This window comes from Littorina saxatilis, linkage group LG10 (assembly GCF_037325665.1).
Source record: "Littorina saxatilis isolate snail1 linkage group LG10, US_GU_Lsax_2.0, whole genome shotgun sequence".
NCBI lineage: Eukaryota > Metazoa > Mollusca > Gastropoda > Littorinimorpha > Littorinidae > Littorina > Littorina saxatilis.
In genome coordinates this window covers 508,089-533,618 of record NC_090254.1, presented here as the reverse complement: position 1 = coordinate 533,618, position 25,530 = coordinate 508,089, and the positions used below count along the sequence as shown (strand labels likewise).

Here is a 25,530-nt window from a genome sequence, read left to right as displayed (position 1 = left end):
ATATTCTACTTCATGGAAACCCCTCCTTGCAAACAAAAATTAACAAAAACATCTTTTTAACAGTACAGGAATTTATTGGACAGTCCGGCCGTTTCGAACAGATAAACATGTAAAGTGAAAGCACAATCGATACGTCTACTCGTCTCTCTCTCTCTCTCTCTCTCTCTCTCTCTCTCTCTCTCTCTCTCTCTCTCTCTCTCTCTCTCTCTCTCTCTCTCTCTCTCTCTCTCTCTCTTTCTCTCTCTCTCTCTTTCTCTCCCTCTCTCTCTCTCTCTCTCTCTCTCTCTCTCTCTCTCTCTCTCTCTCTCTCTCACTCTCCCCCTCCCTCCCTCTCTATCTCTTACTCGCTAATACCATAAATATTATATATGTATTCTTAAACGGATTTTTGTTTTGATGTACAATTTTCATTCAATTTTCTTTTCATGTTTGCTTGCTTTTCATTTAAACTGTACAATAGCCGCCATTTATATGTATTTTTCTAGAAAACTGTAAACACCACTATAAGCATTATGCTTGTTGTTGTTTACTCTATACGCGTTTTTTTGTATATAATGCACAGACGTTGAATAAAACAGTTTAAACCAAGATAAGGCCTAACTAGCCTTAAGATAAGGCCTAACTAGCCTTCAGATAAGGCCTAACTAGCCTTAAAATAAGACCTAACTAGCCTTAAGATAAGACCTAACTAGCCTTAAGATAAGAAAGTTAAAAAACAAAGGAATACTGTACTCACCAATACAAGAACGAGACAAGACGGTACGAATTTTCGCTCATGGAAGCTTCATCAGGAAAAACAAGAACACAAAAGACAAAAAGTCGCGTAAGGCGAAAATACAACATTTAGTCAAGTAGCTGTCGAACTCACAGAATGAAACTGAACGCAATGCAACGCAGCAAGACCGTATACTCGTAGCATCGTCAGTCCACCGCGCACGGCAAAGGCAGTGAAATTGACAGGTAGAGCGGGGTAGTACTTGCGCTGAGAAGGATAGCACGCTTTTCTGTACCTCTCTTTGTTTTAACTTTCTGAGCGTGTTTTTAATCCAAACATATCATATCTATATGTTTTTGGAATCAGAAACCGACAAGGAATAAGATGAAAGTGTTTTTAAATTGATTTCAACAATTTAATTTTGATAATAATTTTTATATATTTAATTTTCAGAGCTTGTTTTTAATCCGAATATAACATATTTATATGTTTTTGGAATCAGCAAATGATGGAGAATAAGATGAACGTACATTTGGATCGTTTTATAAAAAAAAATTTTTTTTACAATTTTCAGATTTTTAATGACCAAAGTCATTAATTAATTTTTAAGCCACCAAGCTGAAATGCAATACCGAAGTCCGGGCTTCGTCGAAGACTACTTGACCAAAATTTCAACCAATTTGGTTGAAAAATGAGAGCGTGACAGTGCCGCCTCAACTTTCACGAAAAGCCGGATATGACGTCATCAAAGACATTTATCAAAAAAATGAAAAAAAACATTCGGGGATATCATACCAAGGAACTCTCATGTCAAATTTCATAAAGATCGGTCCAGTAGTTTGGTCTGAATCGCTCTACACGCACGCACGCACACACGCACGCACACACGCACACACACACCACGACCCTCGTTTCGATTCCCCCTCGATGTTAAAACAAAAAGCAGACGCAACACGGAACGAACAAGGTTTGAAAGAAAATGGAGGGGAAACACGCAAAAAAGGGAAGGAACTCTAGGAGCGGAAATGAATGAAAGGGGAGAGAAGTGGTTGGAAGATGTCATGGGCACAGGCATACTAGACTAAAAGTGATACACATTCATAAAAAGGGGGAGGTTTTTTTTTGGTTTTGTTTCCCTCTGTCCCCACCCCCCCCCCCCCCCCCTTTTTATGAATGTGTATCACTTTTAGTCTAGTATGCCTGTGCCCATGACATCATCCAACCACTTCTCTCCCCTTTCATTCATTTCCGTTCCTAGAATTCCTTCCCTTTTTTGCGTGTTTCCCCTCCATTTTCTTTCAAACCTTGTTCGTTCCGTGTTGCGTCTGCTTTTTGTTGTCTTTTGTGTTCTTGTTTTTCCTGATGAAGCTTCCATAAGCGAAAATTCGTACCGTCTTGTCTCGTTCTTGTATTGGTGAGTACAGTATTCCTTTGTTTTTTAACTTTGTTCATCTTACCACAGTCACTTCGTTGTTTAGCTTAAGATAAGACCTAACTAGCCTTCAAGCCGAGCTGCCACCCGGTTTCAACTCGCCCGACGGAATGGTTTCCCGCCCCTGGCGATCGGGCGGACGATGTGGCCATCCCAGCCCTGAGGGTGTCTGCCTCAATAACACAGCAGATATCCAAGCACACACTACATACAACACCCACAGCAATTACTTCGGCCAGCTATGTTAGATACACCACTCATGATGAAATATTCACAGCGGTGATTTGAGCGTACTGAAAGGTTTCAACAAAGAGCTTTTCGGAAAGAATCAATATTTAATACGTGTTTGCGCTTCCCGAGCCACTAAATGGTGGAACAGTTCATTTTGTTGAACAAATTACTTTGCCGGACAAGAAGATGTTCACACCGACTGGATTGGTTTGTCTTCAACAACTATGTGTCGCTTTTCCAAACAAAACGTAGGCCTAAGTCACGGCGAGGGGAAACTATCGCGGATAAACAAAATCAATATGAATAGACTCAACCAAGCAATATATGTAACAGCTACCAAAACAAACACGCACACCACATTAAACCCTTGTGGGATTGCACACACACACACACACACACACACACACACACACACACACACACACACACACACACACAAACACACACACACACACACACGAACGCACGCATACACACACGCACACACGCGCACACACACACACACACAAACACACACACAATCTCTCTCTCTCTCTCTCTCTCTCTCTCTCTCTCTCTCTCTCTCTCTCTCTCTCTCTCTCTCTCTCTCTCTCTCTCTCTCTCTCGGTATTACACACCGGTACGACCGAACTAAGGTATCAATAAATTACTGTTGTGCAGCGGGTTGAAAGAATACCCTATACCTCGGAGATATACCTTCACTCAGTCTCAACGACGTCACGTGACATGTTATATGGTGGAAGAGAATGCTGTCGCTTATTTTCCACCCTCAGTTCGGTAAGACTGAAACGATGCTCAGTCACGGAAAGAACTATCCAAACTTGCAAGCACAGCCGCGGTTGTCCTGTAAGTTCCCGATCCATGTTAAACCCTCATCCTCAAAAGGAAAATAAGCGACAGCATTCTCTTCCACCATATAACATGTCACGTGACGTCGTTGAGACCGAGTGAAGGTATATCTCCGAGGTATATTATTCTTTCAACCCGCTGCACAACAGTAATTTAACGTTACCTTAGTTCGGTCGTACCGGTGTGCAATGGGTGCTCTCTCTCTCTCTCTCTCTCTCTCTCTCTCTCTCTCTCTCTCTCTCTCTCTCTCTCTCTCTCTCTCTCTCTCTCTCTCTCTCTCTCTCTCTCTCTCTCTCTCTCTCTCTCTCTCTCTCTCTCTCTCTCTCTCGTATTAATAATTGCAGTGACAACGCTAGAATTGACAGATATGTAGGTGCTGACGCGACATACGAATGAAGAACTTAACAGAAGTTGGAAAGTGACAAAACCGGTTTATATGATGATAACATCGTTTATTTAACGTCACTCTGTAAAAGCATTGGCGACATTTGTCTTAGATTAAAAACACACACAGGCGCGCACACAAACTGTCTCTTTAAGTAGAGAGGTTTACCACCAGGTGGCTTAATTGTCTTCGTTTATGAATACAAAAAAACCTGGTTTGTTCCAAACACAATAACGGCGCAGTAACAGAATTCGCCGTCTCTTAGAACATAAAAGCTGAAGACAATCAGCCAACATTATTTTGCCCCAAAGCATCGTAAATGGTTAGCCTCGCTCAGGGACGACGCACCTTGTTTCCCGCGAAACATCATAATTGGTGAACATCCCTCAGGGAAGACAAGCCTGTTTTTACAAGGCGCAAGCTCTGTACAGGGAATTCCCGATGGCAATTTATGGCTTACAAGAAAGGCCCTAAACGTCGCATTGCATTGTGGTTTATCTATGAAGAGGAAATCTACAATGGCCGTGGAGGACAAAGCTCATATAGCTCTAACACGCGAGGTCCATCTACACAGCTATGGACTTTATTTCTGTGGGCCCATTCACACAGTTATAGATTTTATGTCTGTGAGTCCATCCACACAGCTATAGACTTGATTTCTGTGGGTCCATCCAAAGAGCTATAGACTTGAATTCTGTGGGTCCATCCACAGAGCTATAGACTTGAATTATGTGGGTCCATCCACAGAGCTATAGACTTGAATTCTGTGGGTCCATCCACAGAGCTATAGACTTGAATTATGTGGGTCCATCCACAGAGCTATAGACTTGATTTCTGTGGGTCCATCCACAGAGCTATAGACTTGAATTATGTGGGTCCATTCACAGACCTATTGACTTGAATTATGTGGGTCCATCCACAGAGCTATAGACTTGAATTATGTGGGTCCATCCACAGAGCTATAGACTTGAATTCTGTGGGTCCATTCACAGACCTATTGACTTGAATTATGTGGGTCCATTCACAGACCTATAGACTTGAATTATGTGGGTCCATTCACAGACCTATAGACTTGAATTCTGTGGGTCCATTCACAGACCTATTGACTTGAATTATGTGGGTCCATTCACAGACCTATAGACTTGAATTATGTGGGCCCATCCACAGAGCTATAGACTTGAATTCTGTGGGTCCATCCACAGAGCTATAGACTTGAATTATGTGGGTCCATTCACAGAGCTATAGACTTGAATTCTGTGGGTCCATTCACAGACCTATAGACTTGAATTATGTGGGTCCATCCACAGAGCTATAGACTTGAATTCTGTGGGTCCATCCACAGAGCTATAGACTTGATTTCTGTGGGTCCATCCACAGACCTATATACTTCATTTCTGTGGGTCCATCCACAGACCTATAGACTTCATTTCTGTGGGTCCATTCACAGACCTATAGACTTGATTTCTGTGAGTCCATCCACAGAGCTATAGACTTGAATTCTGTGGGTCCATCCACAGAGCTATAGACTTGAATTCTGTGGGTCCATCCACAGAGCTATAGACTTGAATTCTGTGGGTCCATCCACAGACCTATATACTTCATTTCAGTGGGTCCATCCACAGACCTATATACTTGATTTCTGTGGGTCCATTCACAGACCTATAGACTTGATTGTTGTGGGTCCATTCACAGCGCTTTAGACTTGATTTCTGTGGGTCCAACACGCGAGGTCCATCCACAGACCTATAGACTTGATTTCTGTGGGTCCATCCACAGAGCTATATACTTGATTTTTGTGGGTCCAACAAGCGAGGTCCATCCACAGAGCTATAGGCTTGAATTATGTGGGTCCATCCACAGAGCTATAGACTTGAATTATGTGGGTCCATCCACAGAGCTATATACTTGATTTTTGTGGGTCCAACAAGCGAGGTCCATCCACAGACCTATAGACTTGAATTATGTGGGTCCATCCACAGAGCTATAGGCTTGAATTCTGTGGCTCCTTCCCGCTGTCAGATTGATAGTGGAACCGCCGGGCGCAGTGGCATAGTGGATACGACGCAGGCATTCTACACGCGGAACGTCGAGTGTTCGAATCCTGGTCGCGCCTCGTGGGACAAGGGTAGAGATTGTTCAGACTCCTTATGTCAACGTATCTGCTAATCTGCTAGTTCCTTCGTATGTACACGAAACCACTAGACCAAGTACGCACGTAAAATATCCTGCAATCCATGTCAGAGTTCGGTGGGTTATAGAAACACGAAAATATCAAGCATGCTTCCGTAAGTAATGGTCTAAGTGAAGACCATGAGTGCGATACGGAAGAACAAACTATCTCCGCTGTGAGCAGTCCCCCCTCCTACACACACAAACACACACACACACACACACACACATACACACACACACATACACACACACAAACACACAAACAAACACACACACGCACACACACACACATCATTACTGCAGCGCGACTGAAGGAGGTCAAGTGTTGCGTCCTGTGCTATGAGGACAACGCCAGCGGTCAGTCTTGCACCTGATGGCAATGACGGTAATCAAGAAGTGATTGCTTTTCCTTTAGTCGCGAGGATAACATGGAACTCTGGCACAGCGATTTGGGAAACAAAGGGAACAGATCGCGAGGAGAACATGGAACTCTGGCACAGCGATCTGGGAAACAAATGGAACAGATCGCGAGGAGAACATGGAACTCTGGCACAGCGATCTGGGAAACAAAGGGAACAGATCGCGAGGAGAACATGGAACTCTGGCACAGAGATCTGGGAAACAAAGGGAACAGATCGCGAGGAGAACATGGAACTCTGGCACAGCGATCTGGGAAACAAAGGAAACAGATCGCGAGGAGAACATGGAACTCTGGCACAGCGATCTGGGAAACAAAGGGAACAGATCGCGAGGAGAACATGGAACTCTGGCACAGAGATCTGGGAAACAAAGGGAACCGATCGCTAGGAGAACATGGAACTCTGGCACAGAGATCTGGGAAACAAAGGGAACAGATCGCGAGGAGAACATGGAACTCTGGCACAGCGATCTGGGAAACAAAGGGAACAGATCGCGAGGAGAACATGGAACTCTGGCACAGAGATCTGGGAAACAAAGGGAACCGATCGCGAGGAGAACATGGAACTCTGGCACAGAGATCTGGGAAACAAAGGGAACAGATCGCGAGGAGAACATGGAACTCTGGCACAGAGATCTGGGAAAGAAAGGGAACAGATCGCGAGGAGAACATGGAACTCTGGCACAGCGATCTGGGAAACAAAGGGAACAGATCGCGAGGAGAACATGGAACTCTGGCACAGCGATCTGGGAAACAAAGGGAACAGATCGCGAGGAGAACATGGAACTCTGGCACAGCGATCTGGGAAACAAAGGGAACAGATCGCGAGGAGAACATGGAACTCTGGCACAGCGATCTGGGAAACAAAGGGAACAGATCGCGAGGAGAACATGGAACTCTGGCACAGAGATCTGGGAAACAAAGGGAACAGATCGCGAGGAGAACATGGAACTCTGGCACAGCGATCTGGGAAACAAAGGAAACAGATCGCGAGGAGAACATGGAACTCTGGCACAGCGATCTGGGAAACAAAGGGAACAGATCGCGAGGAGAACATGGAACTCTGGCACAGAGATCTGGGAAACAAAGGGAACAGATCGCGAGGAGAACATGGAACTCTGGCACAGCGATCTGGGAAACAAAGGGAACACATCGCGAGGAGAACATGGAACTCTGGCACAGCGATCTGGGAAACAAAGGGAACAGATCGCGAGGAGAACATGGAACTCTGGCACAGCGATCTGGGAAACAAAGGGAACAGATCGCGAGGAGAACATGGAACTCTGGCACAGCGATCTGGGAAACAAAGGGAACAGATCGCGAGGAGAACATGGAACTCTGGCACAGAGATCTGGGAAACAAAGGGAACAGATCGCGAGGAGAACATGGAACTCTGGCACAGCGATCTGGGAAACAAAGGGAACAGATCGCGAGGAGAACATGGAACTCTGGCACAGCGATCTGGGAAACAAAGGGAACAGATCGCTAGGAGAACATGGAACTCCGGCACAGAGATCTGGGAAACAAAGGGAACAGATCGCGAGGAGAACATGGAACTCTGGCACAGAAATCTGGGAAAGAAAGGGAACAGATCGCGAGGAGAACATGGAACTCTGGCACAGAGATCTGGGAAACAAAGGGAACACATCGCGAGGAGAACATGGAACTCTGGCACAGCGATCTGGGAAACAAAGGGAACAGATCGCGAGGAGAACATGGAACTCTGGCACAGAGATCTGGGAAACAAAGGGAACAGATCGCGAGGAGAACATGGAACTCTGGCACAGAGATCTGGGAAACAAAGGGAACAGATCGCGAGGAGAACATGGAACTCTGGCACAGCGATCTGGGAAACAAAGGGAACAGATCGCGAGGAGAACATGGAACTCTGGCACAGCGATCTGGGAAACAAATGGAACAGATCGCGAGGAGAACATGGAACTCTGGCACAGCGATCTGGGAAACAAAGGGAACAGATCGCGAGGAGAACATGGAACTCTGGCACAGCGATCTGGGAAACAAAGGGAACAGATCGCGAGGAGAACATGGAAGTCTGGCACAGCGATCTGGGAAACAAAGGGAACACATCGCGAGGAGAACATGGAACTCTGGCACAGAGATCTGGGAAACAAAGGGAACACATCGCGAGGAGAACATGGAACTCTGGCACAGAGATCTGGGAAACAAAGGGAACAGATCGCGAGGAGAACATGGAACTCTGGCACAGCGATCTGGGAAACAAAGGAAACAGATCGCGAGGAGAACATGGAACTCTGGCACAGAGATCTGGGAAACAAATGGAACAGATCGCGAGGAGAACATGGAACTCTGGCACAGCGATCTGGGAAACAAAGGGAACAGATCGCGAGGAGAACATGGAACTCTGGCACAGCGATCTGGGAAACAAAGGGAACAGATCGCGAGGAGAACATGGAACTCTGGCACAGCGATCTTGGAAACAAATGGAACAGATCGCGAGGAGAAACTGGAACTCTGGCACAGCGATCTGGGAAACAAAGGGAACAGATCGCGAGGAGAACATGGAACTCTGGCACATCGATCTGGGAAACAAATGGAACAGATCGCGAGGAGAACATGGAACTCTGGCACAGCGATCTTGGAAACAAATGGAACAGATCGCGAGGAGAAACTGGAACTCTGGCACAGCGATCTGGGAAACAAAGGGAACAGATCGCGAGGAGAACATGGAACTCTGGCACATCGATCTGGGAAACAAATGGAACAGATCGCGAGGAGAACATGGAACTCTGGCACAGAGATCTGGGAAACAAAGGGAACAGATCGCGAGGAGAACATGGAACTCTGGCACAGCGATCTGGGAAACAAAGGAAACAGATCGCGAGGAGAACATGGAACTCTGGCACAGCGATCTGGGAAACAAAGGGAACAGATCGCGAGGAGAACATGGAACTCTGGCACAGAGATCTGGGAAACAAAGGGAACAGATCGCGAGGAGAACATGGAACTCTGGCACAGCGATCTGGGAAACAAAGGGAACACATCGCGAGGAGAACATGGAACTCTGGCACAGCGATCTGGGAAACAAAGGGAACAGATCGCGAGGAGAACATGGAACTCTGGCACAGCGATCTGGGAAACAAAGGGAACAGATCGCGAGGAGAACATGGAACTCTGGCACAGCGATCTGGGAAACAAAGGGAACAGATCGCGAGGAGAACATGGAACTCTGGCACAGAGATCTGGGAAACAAAGGGAACAGATCGCGAGGAGAACATGGAACTCTGGCACAGCGATCTGGGAAACAAAGGGAACAGATCGCGAGGAGAACATGGAACTCTGGCACAGCGATCTGGGAAACAAAGGGAACAGATCGCTAGGAGAACATGGAACTCCGGCACAGAGATCTGGGAAACAAAGGGAACAGATCGCGAGGAGAACATGGAACTCTGGCACAGAAATCTGGAAAAGAAAGGGAACAGATCGCGAGGAGAACATGGAACTCTGGCACAGAGATCTGGGAAACAAAGGGAACAGATCGCGAGGAGAACATGGAACTCTGGCACAGCGATCTGGGAAACAAAGGGAACAGATCGCGAGGAGAACATGGAACTCTGGCACAGAGATCTGGGAAACAAAGGGAACAGATCGCGAGGAGAAAATAGAACTCTGGCACAGAGATCTGGGAAACAAAGGGAACAGATCGCGAGGAGAACATGGAACTCTGGCACAGCGATCTGGGAAACAAAGGGAACAGATCGCGAGGAGAACATGGAACTCTGGCACAGCGATCTGGGAAACAAATGGAACAGATCGCGAGGAGAACATGGAACTCTGGCACAGCGATCTGGGAAACAAAGGGAACAGATCGCGAGGAGAACATGGAACTCTGGCACAGCGATCTGGGAAACAAAGGGAACAGATCGCGAGGAGAACATGGAAGTCTGGCACAGCGATCTGGGAAACAAAGGGAACACATCGCGAGGAGAACATTCAACTCTGGCACAGAGATCTGGGAAACAAAGGGAACAGATCGCGAGGAGAACATGGAACTCTGGCACAGAGATCTGGGAAACAAAGGGAACAGATCGCGAGGAGAACATGGAACTCTGGCACAGCGATCTGGGAAACAAAGGGAACAGATCGCGAGGAGAACATGGAACTCTGGCACAGAGATCTGGGAAACAAATGGAACAGATCGCGAGGAGAACATGGAACTCTGGCACAGCGATCTGGGAAACAAAGGGAACAGATCGCGAGGAGAACATGGAACTCTGGCACAGCGATCTGGGAAACAAAGGGAACAGATCGCGAGGAGAACATGGAACTCTGGCACAGCGATCTTGGAAACAAATGGAACAGATCGCGAGGAGAAACTGGAACTCTGGCACAGCGATCTGGGAAACAAAGGGAACAGATCGCGAGGAGAACATGGAACTCTGGCACATCGATCTGGGAAACAAATGGAACAGATCGCGAGGAGAACATGGAACTCTGGCACAGCGATCTGGGAAACAAATGGAACCAGATCTTCGTGCCAGAGTTAGATGTTCTCAAAGCGATCTGTTCCATTTGTTGTTCAGATCTTAGAAAAGCGATCTGTCCTATTTGTTTAATAATACTAATAATTGTCAGTAAGTACTGGTGTCACATGACTGATGTGAACCAGTTGATTGGCCAATGGCGATGCGCTAAATCTGTTAGCGCACTCTTGGAGTGCGCCGCCCTTTGCCTGAGCGAGACTGTGCTCTCATCCTCAGAATTAATTAATGACATGTAGCTTATATTCTCCACAATACCAAATGACCATAAATTCCCTGATTCTCAATGAAAGCAGAAGTGGGTTTTTTTCTGACAGATTGCATGTGCCTGTGACACTGATCTAAAAAAATAGAAGCCGCTGTGTTTCATCTCATTTTCGCCGACTTGCATAGATTCTTCTCAGATCCCGTGTTAGTGGCATGTAGCTTATCATCCACATTACCAAATGATGAGTTAGTATACAATTCCCAGCGGCTGACAGAAAACACAAGTGTTATTCCGATAACGTACCAGCTAGACCAGTTTGGAAGACTGACTCGATCGACTCTGTAGCAGACTACACGTACACAGAAATACGACTACATCAGTTCAGTACATGAATGGTTTCCGAATTATTATTTCAAGGCAAGAACAATCGTAATCGAAAACGGGTAAGGTTCAGAACGTTCTTACCATATATAAGACTTATTACCAGCCTGCCTCATGCGTGCAGACTCAGTGCATACTGCAGTGGTTCCATTGCCCAGGTAGCCTAGCAGACGACATTAACCCCGCTCAGCAAATTAACATGTTGGGCAAATGTGAACGAAAAAACGATGGGGATATAATACGTGTAGGGTTCAGAGCATTCTTACCGTTCATATTTAGTATCAGACTCCCCGATGAGTGAAGATACAACACGAGAAATATGCCACATTTGTTTTGAAAATGTGCGAACCGTCGAGTCCCGCTTCGAGTCAATTCAAGGGGAGTCACTCCGCACAGTCAATCCGTCGAAGCTCGACTGGAGGTTTCGAATCGCAAATAATGAAGAGCACAGTCCTTTCTCCGAGTTCAAATGAGGTCTCTATGAAAGATCATCACTGTTCAGATTACACTGGAATTTACCAACAGAAATTAAAATGCGTGTGACGAAAGCACGACACACTTGAGACACCCCACACAAAAGTAGATCTTTACTGTACACGACCTGACCACACAGTTATGCCTATTCAAATGCGCGTTGCAAAATGTGCGTTTGGAATCTTCTTTTTCTATGGCGGTACTGACAATATCGTTTTTGAAACAATCCCAGTGCACTAAGGGATTTATAGAGCAAGAAAACTGATCTAATTTTAGCCTTCGAAAACGTCATGTAATTACGCTATTTCCAGCCATGTGGGAAAGGCACGTTAAAATAATTCAAATATAAGCACATCATCACAACACCCGTAAACCAGGGATTAACCCAACACAAAATAGGTCCTGTGATTGTTATTGTTCATCTGATTCCTGGCATATCATCATATTCAACAATCTGTAACATAAAGTCTGTCCCATTGATTTCTCTCATGTGTTTACACTTTTTTCAACACACTCTGACATATCTCAGACAACATATTAGCGAATTGTATGTTTTGGTCAATCGGGGTCCCATCTTTTTCATACCTGGTGTAGTGCCAATGCTATGGTTATAAATCCAGTACAAACAACAAGTATGGTTAGAGTTTCTCTGCTCTAATCAAATCGTACTCTTGTACATCAGCTGAACAAGTTGAGCAACGCCGTGTATGAGGGGTAATCATTGATTGAGAGTTTAAGTGGCAGGCACGCACGCCGTGTATGAGGGGTAATCATTGATTGAGAGTTTAAGTGGCAGGCACAACGCCGTGTATGAGGGGTAATCATTGATTGAGAGTTTAAGTGGCAGGCACAACGCTGTGTATGAGGGGTAATCATTGATTGAGAGTTTAAGTGGCAGGCACAACGCCGTGTATGAGGGGTAATCATTGATTGAGAGTTTAAGTGGCAGGCACAATGCCGTGTATGAGGGGTAATCATTGATTGAGAGTTTAAGTGGCAGGTACAACGCCGTGTATGAGGGGTAATCATTGATTGAGAGTTTAAGTGGCAGGCACAACGCCGTGTATGAGGGGTAATCATTGATTGAGAGTTTAAGTGGCAGGCACAGTTACAGCATATTTGCAAGAAAGTAGCCAAGAACGTTTTCCTCCTTTCCAAGTTAAAACAAGTCAAAGACTCTTGAAATGTTTCACCATGCTCATATAATGCCTCAGATTAATTAAGTTTTGACGCTCTGAGATGGCAGCAGCGATGTCCACTTGAAGAACTATATTCTCTCTATCGTCGCTCGGCTGGACAAGCATCTTGAGTTAAACAAAGCCGTTTTCATGCATAACAAGTGCAGATTTATATCACATCACTATTTAAGAGAGCTACCGACAGTTTTGGAACTGTCAACTTCATCTAACCAATTCCACGAATAGACCTTAATAAGACCAGTCTTGCATTGTCCGGTACATCAGTTTTGAACTCACTGCCATCATCCTTTAAATAATTAAATCTAACAAGAAAACTATCTCTCGTCGCCCCAAGAGCTACACTGCACAGGTTGGGAATTGTAATTATGTGATCACACACTAGGAATACCTTAAAATAAACGTTTGAGCGCCGAGTTACTCAAATTAAAAGGGCTGTGTTTTGAGTGGGAATCCCAGAGTGTAATTCTCATGCTCAGTGTGACGCCTTTTTGCGCCAGTCATACGTTTCGTCTTCTGTCGCCCTGAGTATTTCATGTGCTTTTCCTAGACATACAGATTTGAAATTGAGCCGAGAGCAACAGAGTTGTTTGCTTTTTCTTTTCTTTTTGTTAGATAAACTTTATTTGAAACAGTTAATTGTATTTAATGTGATTTGTAAGATAAGACTGCATAAACACTTTTTTTTTCTTTTTTCTTTTTTTTCAGTTGTCCATTGATTTCACTTTTCTCTGCTGCTATGCAAACCTGGGAGGGTAAAACGACAAACTGATGTGATCTTCAAACAGTTACAAAACTGCCCCATGTAAAAATCAACACAAGTGCTAATCAAATAGAGTTCGCTTGATTGGTCGGTTCCGTTTGGGTTGTGTTTGCAAATGCTTACATGGACAGAGTGGATGTTGATGTAAGATAAAGTACAGTGATTGCTTGCTACAAGTGGGCAAATAGTAGTTATCGTTAGATGTGGCTGTGATATCCACATTTATCTTATATATTTAGCTTACGCCTCGATCTGGTATGATTCCTCCTTTCTCGACATTGTGACTGATAAATGTGGATATCACAGCCACATCTAACGATAACGAATTTATTTCGTTTCATGTATCTTTTTTCAAAATAAACAAGACAGGCCCTTCCGTAAATCTCCCGTCGGTAGCTGCTAATAGACGAGTAATAAACAAGGCTCTTTGGCCGATTATAAGGCACGGGGGTACTCCCGAGAAAATTTGGTTTCATTTGACAGACAAATGCATATAGTCTCTGAAACAACTTTTCTTGGTACCCAAAAGTGGCAGCAGCTATACGCAATTTTCAGGCAAAGTAGCCCAGTTTTTTTTTAAATGCACTTCAGAAAAAAACACTTTGTGGCAAAAATCGGTAATATCAGAGTAACTATTTTTGAGTGAACGATCAAGTAATTGGAAGGTGTTAAACAGCAAGTAAAAAGATTGTTTGCGTGCAACACATAGCGGCACAAGGAGGCCTTGCATTTCAGAAATTGTGTTACGTCACGTCATTTTCACTTTTCTGGATAATGTCAAATCTCATAAAAGACGTTTTGTAAGCCACAATCTAATGAAATACATATCAGAGGGAAGTGCATTCATTGGGATTTTACTTGCAAGTACCTCTGATGAGATAGCTTATAAACACTAAGTGTGAGAGTTCATTTCCGAAGCACACCCCCTGATTTTGTAAGTCAAAGTTATGTCATGAAAGGCTCTTGAGAGGCACTATGACAGGTAATGGTGGAGTGTAATGGACTTAACATGCACGTTAATACATAGAAAAATGCCTGCTCTAAGCGTAGGTGCAAAATATATAAAGATACCTCTGAAGAAATGTATGCGCGAGACGATAACTGTGTGCTGAGTCTCATTTAGTGAAACAACGCCTTTAATTGCTTTTCCTTACATTTTTAGGCAGTGCTGGTTTTCATAAGAGTCGCATTTGATCCTCCAAAATGCCCGTCAATATAAAGTAAGAAGATAGAATGTAACTGTGATTGGCAATGTGCGCCATATTTATTGAACATTCACCGAAAAAATCGGGTGCATACCGTTTTTGGAGGTTTTACGTTTCACTGAAGGAAAAACGGAATTTAGTGTGTTATACAAAACTCTCTGGGTAACACGATTTACATAGAATAAAAAAAAGTGCAATTTATGCCATATAGTTACTGAATGTAGGTTGAGCTTACGGAATATTGTTTGAATATTGCACCTGCAATGATGACGTCACACGTGACGTCGAAGCTGCAGGTAAGCGAGGTGTAATGTTTAGAATAGGCTAAGCACTGTATACTAGTCGGCTCTCAGCCCGATTTTGATGTACAGTCGGTACTCCCGAGCAAATTTGGTATCATTTGAAAGATAAATGCCTATAGAATCTCACCCAACCTTTCTAGGAACCCAAAAGTGGCAGCAGCTATACGCACTCTTGAGGCAAAGTAGCTCTATTGTGAAAAGTATACTGCAGAAAAAAGCACTTTGGTGCGAAAAATTGCCATATCAGCTTAACCGCACGCATCAGAGTGAGTATATTAGAGTTAATTATTAGATTACTGGAAGGTGTAACACGGCAAGTAAAGAGCTTGTTTGACTGTAGCACATAAGAGTGTAATCAGGCCTTGCATTTCGGAAGTTGTGTTACGTCATGCCGTTTTTACTTTTCTGGATAATGTCAGTATATTAGAGTTAATTATTAGATTACTGGAAGGTGTAACACGGCAACTAAAGAGCTTGTTTGACTGTAGCACATAAGAGTGTAATCAGGCCTTGCATTTCGGAAGTTGTGTTACGTCATGCCGTTTTTACTTTTCTGGATAATGTCAATTCTCCCTGAGGACATTTCATTAGACACAATCTGATTAAATACCAGTCAGAGAAAAATGTAATCATCTGGCTTCTTGTAGCAAGTAACTTTTTGGAGATACCTCTTAAACACAAAATTAGAGAGTTCATTACAGAAGTACACCCCCGAATTTTGAAAGTCAAAATTCTGCCCGGAAAGTCTTTTGGTCTCATTATGACGTGTTGGAATACAATTTGATGGACTTGATATGTATGCTATAACATAGACAAATGCCTGGTCGACTAGTAGGTTCAATATTTAAAAAGATACACGTAAAAACATTATTGTGAGAGACATTTTTGTTTGTTATTAGCTTTTCTTACACAAATTACGCCTAATTGCGCATCCTTACATTTTCAGCTAGTGCTGAATTTTATCTGAATTGCATTTTACCTTCCAAATAGCTCCGCAATTCAAAGTTAGATGATCAAATGTATTCGCGATGGGCAATGTGTGTCATATTTCCTAAATTTTCACCAAGAAAATCAGTTGTGAACAGTTTTTTGTCAGTTTACTTGTCACTGAAGAAAACATGTGTAAAACAAAACACTCTAGTGAATTTCTTGTGAACGGGACAAAGCAGTGCAATTTTGTTTATGTAGTTACTGAATGCAGATTGAACTTGCATGATGTTATTTGAACATCGCAACAACAGCGATGACGTCACAAGTGACGTCAAGGTTACAGGTACGCAACGTGTGGAGTCTAGAATGAGCAGTCTGTGTAAAATGTTCGGAAAAATAGACTGCATACAATAAACAGAGCAATCGGTACTCCCTCGAAAAAGTTGTGCCATGTGAAAGACATGTGAATATACTTTCTAAATTGTTTAGACATGGACCACAGCGGTAACAGCGTCCATTCACAATTCGAAGGCAGAACATCCCAACTACACTGAGCACAAAAAGGATTGGATATTTCTTCAGTGATATAGACCTCATGATAAACAGCTGCATTTCGGTCGGAAACATATGTGTATATTAATATTCTCCATCTCAAGACACGATAGGTAATTCCCAGTCGTCCCGCTGGTGATATATTTCTTGGAATATGACGTCATGTCTTCATTCTTCTGTCTTTGCAACGCTTTTCCTTTGTTCGCTTTTTATTTTACAGCGAAGACTTTTATAAAAAATTTAAAAAAACATGCATATTTTTGGTGCAACTGCTACTGAGCTAGCTGTCCATAGTCTGTGACGGTTGTATATACGTCCTGTCGGAAGACGGGCGACGAAATCATCAAAAAGTGTCCTTTGAAAAAGATTGTGCGAAAAGAACCAATCATAGTATTTTGTGACTCTTTTGAAACGGACACAACTTTTGATCCCGAGAAAGAATGCTTTTGAAACTTAAGACACGTATAACGATACAACCACTTCCTAAGCATGCACAATTTCGATGATGTTGCATTTGTCTCAGTGACGTTACCAACGTTCAAAAAGTGTTAACGGAAAACCGTTACAACGTCTATTCTCAGGTTCTGTTTCTGTCCACATATGACACGCATAGAGAAGAGAGTATTTGTCAGCGTCCTGTGTAATTTGCAGAAACGGTTTCGTGTAGTTTTAGATTTATTGCATATCAACTGCTGCCACCCAGGAAAAACATTCTCAAAAACCAGGATTTCCTGACGTTATCAACCTTGTGGGCGCTCTTTCATACGTTAGATCAGCCTGACTGCGCGGCACTTTCACACGTTAGATCAGCCTGACTGCGCGGCACTTTCACACGTTAGATCAGCCTGACTGCGCGGCACTTTCACACGTTAGATCAGCCTGACTGCGCGGCACTTTCACACGTTAGATCAGCCTGACTGCGCGGCACTTTCACACGTTAGATCAGCCTGACTGCGCGGCACTTTCACACGTTAGATCAGCCTGACTGCGCGGCACTTTCACACGTTAGATCAGCCTGACTGCGCGGCACTTTCACACGTTAGATCAGCCTGACTGCGCGGCACTTTCACACGTTAGATCAGCCTGACTGCGCGGCACTTTCACCCGTTAGATCAGCCTGACTGCGCGGCACTTTCACACGTTAGATCAGCCTGACTGCGCGGCACTTTCACACGTTAGATCAGCCTGACTGCGCGGCACTTTCACACGTTAGATCAGCCTGACTGCGCGGCACTTTCACACGTTAGATCAGCCTGACTGCGCGGCACTTTTACACGTTAGATCAGCCTGACTGCGCGGCACTTTCACACGTTAGATCAGCCTGACTGCGCGGCACTTTTACACGTTAGATCAGCCTGACTGCGCGGCACTTTCACACGTTAGATCAGCCTGACTGCGCGGCACTTTCACACGTTAGATCAGCCTGACTGCGCGGCACTTTCACACGTTAGATCAGCCTGACTGCGCGGCACTTTCACACGTTAGATCAGCCTGACTGCGCGGCACTTTCACACGCTAGATCAGCCTGACTGCGCGGCACTTTCACACGTTAGATCAGCCTGACTGCGCGGCACTTTCACACGTTAGATCAGCCTGACTGCGCGGCACTTTCACACGCTAGATCAGCCTGACTGCGCGGCACTTTCACACGCTAGATCAGCCTGACTGCGCGGCACTTTCACACGTTAGATCAGCCTGACTGCGCGGCACTTTCACACGTTAGATCAGCCTGACTGCGCGGCACTTTCACACGCTAGATCAGCCTGACTGCGCGGCACTTTCACACGTTAGATCAGCCTGACTGCGCGGCACTTTCACCCGTTAGATCAGCCTGACTGCGCGGCACTTTCACACGTTAGATCAGCCTGACTGCGCGGCACTTTCACACGTTAGATCAGCCTGACTGCGCGGCACTTTCACACGTTAGATCAGCCTGACTGCGCGGCACTTTCACACGTTAGATCAGCCTGACTGCGCGGCACTTTTACACGTTAGATCAGCCTGACTGCGCGGCACTTTCACACGTTAGATCAGCCTGACTGCGCGGCACTTTTACACGTTAGATCAGCCTGACTGCGCGGCACTTTCACACGTTAGATCAGCCTGACTGCGCGGCACTTTCACACGTTAGATCAGCCTGACTGCGCGGCACTTTCACACGTTAGATCAGCCTGACTGCGCGGCACTTTCACACGTTAGATCAGCCTGACTGCGCGGCACTTTCACACGTTAGATCAGCCTGACTGCGCGGCACTTTCACACGTTAGATCAGCCTGACTGCGCGGCACTTTCACACGTTAGATCAGCCTGACTGCGCGGCACTTTCACACGTTAGATCAGCCTGACTGCGCGGCACTTTCACACGTTAGATCAGCCTGACTGCGCGGCACTTTCACACGTTAGATCAGCCTGACTGCGCGGCACTTTCACACGTTAGATCAGCCTGACTGCGCGGCACTTTCACACGCTAGATCAGCCTGACTGCGCGGCACTTTCACACGCTAGATCAGCCTGACTGCGCGGCACTTTCACACGTTAGATCAGCCTGACTGCGCGGCACTTTTAAACAAAATAGGTAAGCCCTCCAACGAAATTCACTGGTGTAAAACATATGAAATATTGTTTAGTTTTATTCGCCTTTTTCACGGTTTAAAGAGGATCGTGCTGTCAAAGCCCGTCATTTTTGTGAGTAGGTATTAACAGGGACCTGTGACGTAATACCCAAATAATGCTCAAATCCTTTAAACCATTGTTTGAGCAGAAGAAAGGCAATTTGTCATATACCCATATATTTCTGGCCTAAACACTGCTGTTTAACATGAGATGTGTAGCACTGAAGAAATATCCTCTCTTTGTTGTGCTCAGTGTCGTTGGGATGTTTTGCCTTCGAATTGTGAATTGACGCTGCTACTGCTGAGTTCCACGACAAAACAATTTAGAAAGTATATTCATATATATGTCTTCCATGCCATTCAACTTTTTCGCGAGAGTACTGTATTGTAGGCAGTAAGTCTCACCATCTAGAATACCGTGCTTTTTCTAAACTTTCCACCTCGCTTACCTGTAGCTACGACGTCACGTGTGACGTCATCATTGCAGGTGCAATATTCAAACAATATTCCGCAAGCTCAACCTACATTCAGTAACTATATGGCATAAATTGTACTTCTTTATTCTATGTAAATCATGTTACCCACATACTAAATTCCGTTTTTCCTTCAGTGAAACGTAAAACCGCCACAAACGGTATGCACCCGATTTTTTCAGTGAATGTTCAATAAAAATGGTGCACATTATCAATCACAGTTACATTCTATCTTCTTACTTTATATTGACGGGCATTTTTAAGGTTCAAATGCGACTCTTATGAAAACCAGCATTGCCTGAAAATGTAAGGAAAAGCAATTAAAGGCGTTGTTTCACTAAATGAGACTCAGCACACAGTTATCGTCTCGCGCATACATTTCTTCACAGGTATCTTTATATATTTTGCACCTACGCTTTGAGCAGGCATTTTCCTATGTATTAACGTGCATGTTAAGTCCATTACACTCCACCCTTACCTGTCATAGTGCCTCTCAAAAGCCTTTCATGACATAACTTTGACTTACAAAATCAGGGGGTGTGCTTCGGTAATGAACTCTCACACTTAGTGTTTATAAGCTATCTCGTCAGAGGTACTTGCAAGTAAAAGCCCAATAAATGCACTTCCCTCCGATATGTATTTCATTAGATTGTGGCTTACAAAACGTCTTTTATGAGATTTGACATTATCCAGAAAAGTGAAAATGACGTGACGTAACACAATTTCTGAAATGCAAGGCCTCCTGGTACCGCTATGTGTTGCACGCAAACAATCTTTTTACTTGCTGTTTAACACCTTCCAAGTACTTGATCGTTCACTCAAAAATAGTTACTCTGCTGCCTGCGGTTAAGCTGATATTACCGATTTTTGCAACAAAGTGTTTTTTTCTGAAGTGCATTTAAAAAAAACCTGGGCCACTTTGCCTGAAAATTGCGTATAGCTGCTGCCACTTTTGGGTACCAAGAAAAGTTGTTTCAGAGACAATATGCATTTGTCTGTCAAATGAAACCGAATTTGCTCGGGAGTACCTCCCGTGCCTTGAACTCCTTAAAGGCACAGTGCAGCTCACAGCCTTCGTTTTGCGTTTTTGTTGCAGCTGAGTGCATTACAGTTCAAAAATCCTCCTATGGTAGTAAAACAAACCCAAAACTACCCAACGACGACATCTGTGAAGCTCGACAGTTTCTTGTTCACGCGAGTGCATAAATTAACCTAGTTATTACGTGGTGTTTGGTCGGAGTTCGATTCAACTGAGTGATTCCGGCCTCCATTTTGTTTTACACAAACTCATAATGACGTCTGACATAGTTTGCTAGTGATTGTCTTTTTGTACATGATGTGGTGATCTACCTGATCTAGATTTAGATCCAAAAATAGGTCAAGACCAGCCGGGTCCGAGTACGAAATTAATTCGTAAAAAAATCGCAGTTCTTGACTCTTTGGGTGCAAGTCAATGAAACTTGGTAGTTCTTCTAACGGATAGTTGCCTGAGGTATGACTAAAAGCCCCAGGGGCTCCGTGCACCTGGATTTGACAAGTTCAGTACCTTTAACTAAGCGTCTTTTTCCGATTTGGTTCCTCGTCTAATAAGGAGTCTTCTTTGACTTTGGGATCACCTCAAGGTCTCGGCCAACTAAGACTATGGCATACTCGTAGTGCCAAAGCCGCCGAATGGTACCGTATATCAAGAATAGTGACGTAAGAGAATAGACTTTCGTCTTTTGATTTGGAACGTGACGTGTTTCAGAACTTCTTCTCGACAACTCGGATGGTCGTTTTCACTGAACGATGGGCATTGAAGTGATCAGAATTTCAGAGAATTATCTTTTACTTTCACAGAACTGTCCCTGCTGAAAGACTTGCGATTATGTAACAATGCGCGAGTCGCAATGATCCAGGTAGGAATTATGCACAGTGAATGTGACCTCTTCCAGTCTCTCTCCCTTTCATTCCCTCTGTTTTCTTCATCGAGTCGTCAGGTCAGTTACGTTTTAATCTCAGGGCTGGTGCGGTGTAAACCATTGTGCCTGCAGACACTTTTGCTTCTATCTCGCTAGGGGGTGAAATCTCTTTCAAATTGTAGTCAAAGTTATCCAGTTCTCACAAGTGTCTGCTGCTTGTGTCTCTTGTTGTTTTTCTGCTAAATTGCCATTCAATGCAACCCCCGTCGGTAAGACTTCAGATCCAATTTCTAGGACACATGACTGCGTACACAAGATTGGGCATGCTTTTCTCTTTTTTGACGATTTGCCTTTTCGCTTGTTGTGTACTCAATTCTTCATCAAAGAATGTTTATGGGAAATATCTCGCTCCACCGTTTTTGAAGTGATGGCGCCCATAAGTGATTAGTCACTTCTTGCGAGATATCAATTGGCTATGACGACTTTCTGCGATATATTACCTGCTATTCAGACTTGGTCGTGTGACAGACGTTTTCTTCCACAAGAGATTGCGTTGATTGTCTAATGAAGCCGTCAGGCTGAGTTAGACATCAGCTAATCGAGTGTGGAAGAAAACTCTGTCACACGACCAAGTCGGAATAGCATTTATGTCTCACAGCTTCAACAGAGGAGAGAACAAGCACGTTTTGCGTACTCAAGCTTGACAAACCTAAACACAGGAGCAGCCATTGTCGAGAGATCTACTTTTTGACGGAAATGACCGAACAACTATGAATGACGTCTTGGTATATGTGAATGACGTCACAGTCATCGTCACAGTCTGTATCTTTTGAAGCATCGCATTCTTCATGACGTCTTTCTGTGTCTGCATCCGCGAAATGTTTGTTCTTTCCGGGATCTTTGTCATCTATGTTCAGAACTCTGTCCTTCCAGTTTCAGACTAACAGGCCTCCTGAGCGAGCCACTTTTCAAGGGCAGCTAAATTCGCGTATGGAAACAGTACTGTCGTCTGGGGTGCCGTTTTCAGTATTCTCAGTGTTGAAAAATGTGTAAAGAGAAGAAACGATAACAGCAGGAGAAATAAAAGTCGTGTGTGCATTTTGGGGCTTTTGGAGGGACGATTTCGAGTTTGAATCCGTTCTTGCACATGCTCCAATGCGTGAGTAACATACAATCTTGCACACGTTTGCTTTAGTAGTGGCAAAGAAGGAAAGCGTGTGACATCAATTGATATAGAGGGCATGTGTGACCATGGATGTGTCATTCCTGGGTGAAAGCCCAGAGAGAGAGAGAGAGAGAGAGAGAGAGAGAGAGAGAGAGAGAGAGAGAGAGAGAGAGAGAGAGAGAGAGAGAGAGAGAGAGAGAGAGAGAGAGAGAGAGAGAGAGAGAGAGGAAGAGAGAGGAAGAGAATTGAATTGAATTGAATTGAACTTTATTTAACAAGGATTAAGATTTAAGGCTACGCCTTTTCTTACAATCTGTCCTTGGGACGCATAGACACACAATGATATCATTCTCTCTCTCTCTCTCTCTCTCTCTCTCTCTCTCTCTCTCTCTCTCTCTCTCTCTCTCTCTCTCTCTCTCTCTCTCTCTCTCTCTCTCTCTCTCTCTCTGTTTGTTTTTTTTAACTTACTCACCGTTGAGACAGAAAGATGCTGCTGGGTGTGAAGGTTGCGACTTCTCGCTGAGTGCAGTGAACGTCTATCTCTCTATCTCGCTCTCTCTGTGTGAAGCCTCAGTGCAGTGAACGTCTATCTCTCTCTCTATCTCGCTCTCTCTGTGTACACTGCACGTCTCTCTGTGTGCAGTCAGTGAAGCCTCAGTGCAGCTGCGCTCTGAATGCTCTCCGCACCACAACACACAAACACCTACAGTAACCGCAAGTGTGTGGTTTTTTTAGTGTAACCAAAATTGCGGTCACAGCGGTCCCTGTGTGGTCACGCACTGATGTAGCGAAAGCCTCCGTGCTTTTAACTCGCTTCCTCTACATACGTCCTCGTGCATGTGAGTGTGAGAATCGAGTCATTAACCTATCCCCCGCCCCCCTCTCCCCCCCCTCCCCCCCCCCCCCCCAACATCACCATCCTTTTTGGGCTGTACGTACAGTGTGTGTGTTGCCAATCGTTCGATAGAAAGCCTGTGTAATCAACGCGAGCGCTGGCGTGCACACTGTCATATCCCCGCAGAGCAATGCTTCCCGTCAATTTAGCGGCCATCAAATCACAGTGTGACTGACAAGCACACATCTCACAGTACACCAATGCTTCCCGTCAGTTTAGCGGCCATCAAATCACAGTGTGCCGGACTGACAAGCACACATCTCACAGTACAGCAAGGCTTCACGTCAGTTTAGCGGCCATCAAATCACAGTGTGACTGACAAGCACACATCTCACAGTACAGCAAGGCTTCCCGACAGTTTAGCGGCCATCAAATCACAGTGTGACTGACAAGCACACATCTCACAGTACAGCAAGGCTTCCCGTCAGTTTAGCGGCCATCAAATCACAGTGTGACTGACAAGCACACATCTCACAGTACAGCAAGGCTTCCCGTCAGTTTAGCGGCCATCAAATCACAGTGTGACTGACAAGCACACATTTCACAGTACAGCAATGCTTCCCGTCAGTTTAGCGGCCATCACTGAAATCACAGTGTGACTGACAAGCACACATCTCACAGTACAGCAATGCTTCACGTCAGTTTAGCGGCCATCACTGAAATCACAGTGTGACTGACAAGCACACATCTCACAGTACAGCAATGCTTCCCGTCAGTTTAGCGGCCATCACTGAAATCACAGTGTGACTGACAAGCACACATCTCACAGTACAGCAATGCTTCCCGTCAGTTTAGCGGTCATCACTGAAATCACAGTGTGACTGACAAGCACACATCTCACAGTACAGCAAGGCTTCCCGTCAGTTTAGCGGCCATCAAATCACAGTGTGACTGACAAGCACACATCTCACAGTACAGCAATGCTTCCCGTCAGTTTAGCGGCCATCAAATCACAGTGTGACTGACAAGCACACATCTCACAGTACAGCAAAGCTTCCCGTCAGTTTAGCGGCCATCAAATCACAGTGTGACTGACAAGCACACATCTCACAGTACAGCAATGCTTCCCGTCAGTTTAGCGGCCATCAAATCACAGTGTGACTGACTGACAAGCACACATCTCACAAATGCTTCCCGTCAGTTTAGCGGCCATCAAATCACAGTGTTACTGACAAGCACACATCTCACAATACACCAATGCTTCCCGTCAGTTTTGCTGCCATCATATCACAATGTGACTGCTTCCGGCCAGCTCCCCTCGCCTAGGCCTCGTGTTTGACAAATGTCTTTACAAGGATTTTTCTGGCGTTACCTTCTTATTCTCAACATCCCCTAAACCTGAAATTAAAGCAAAGCCAGGCACAATGAATATGAGTTGTGTTGCATTTATTTTAAGTTTATTTGTTTTTAAATGTGAAATTGTTGCTGTTATTAAGATTCTTACATTTAAGAATGTAAGGCGCTTAGAACTATTTTAGGATTTGCGCCCTATAAATACCCTTATTATTATTATTATTATTATTATTATTATTATTATTATTATTATTATTATTTAAGTTATTGAGACATCCCAGTGCACTAAGGGATTTATAGAGCAAATCGAGAAAATTCATTATTGAACGAAGCGCAAATTTTCGAGATTTGCTCTATAAATCCCTTAGTGCACTGGGATTGTTTCAATAACGATATTGTCAGTACCGCCATAGAAAAAAGAAGATTCCAAACGCACATTTTGCAATGCGCATTTGAAT

At 44.5% G+C, this 25,530-nt stretch overlaps 1 protein-coding gene across 1 annotated transcript in view; it reads right to left on the bottom strand.

Moving 5' to 3' along the window:
• The window catches only part of LOC138977925 (uncharacterized), a 169,614-nt gene extending 145,898 nt beyond the window's left edge, over positions 1-23,716 (bottom strand). Inside the window, exon 1 of the mRNA XM_070350526.1 lies at positions 23,357-23,716. The gene's annotated coding sequence lies outside the window, so the exon portion shown is untranslated. The remainder of the gene's footprint in view (positions 1-23,356) is intronic.
• Positions 23,717-25,530: the final 1,814 nt, after the last annotated feature.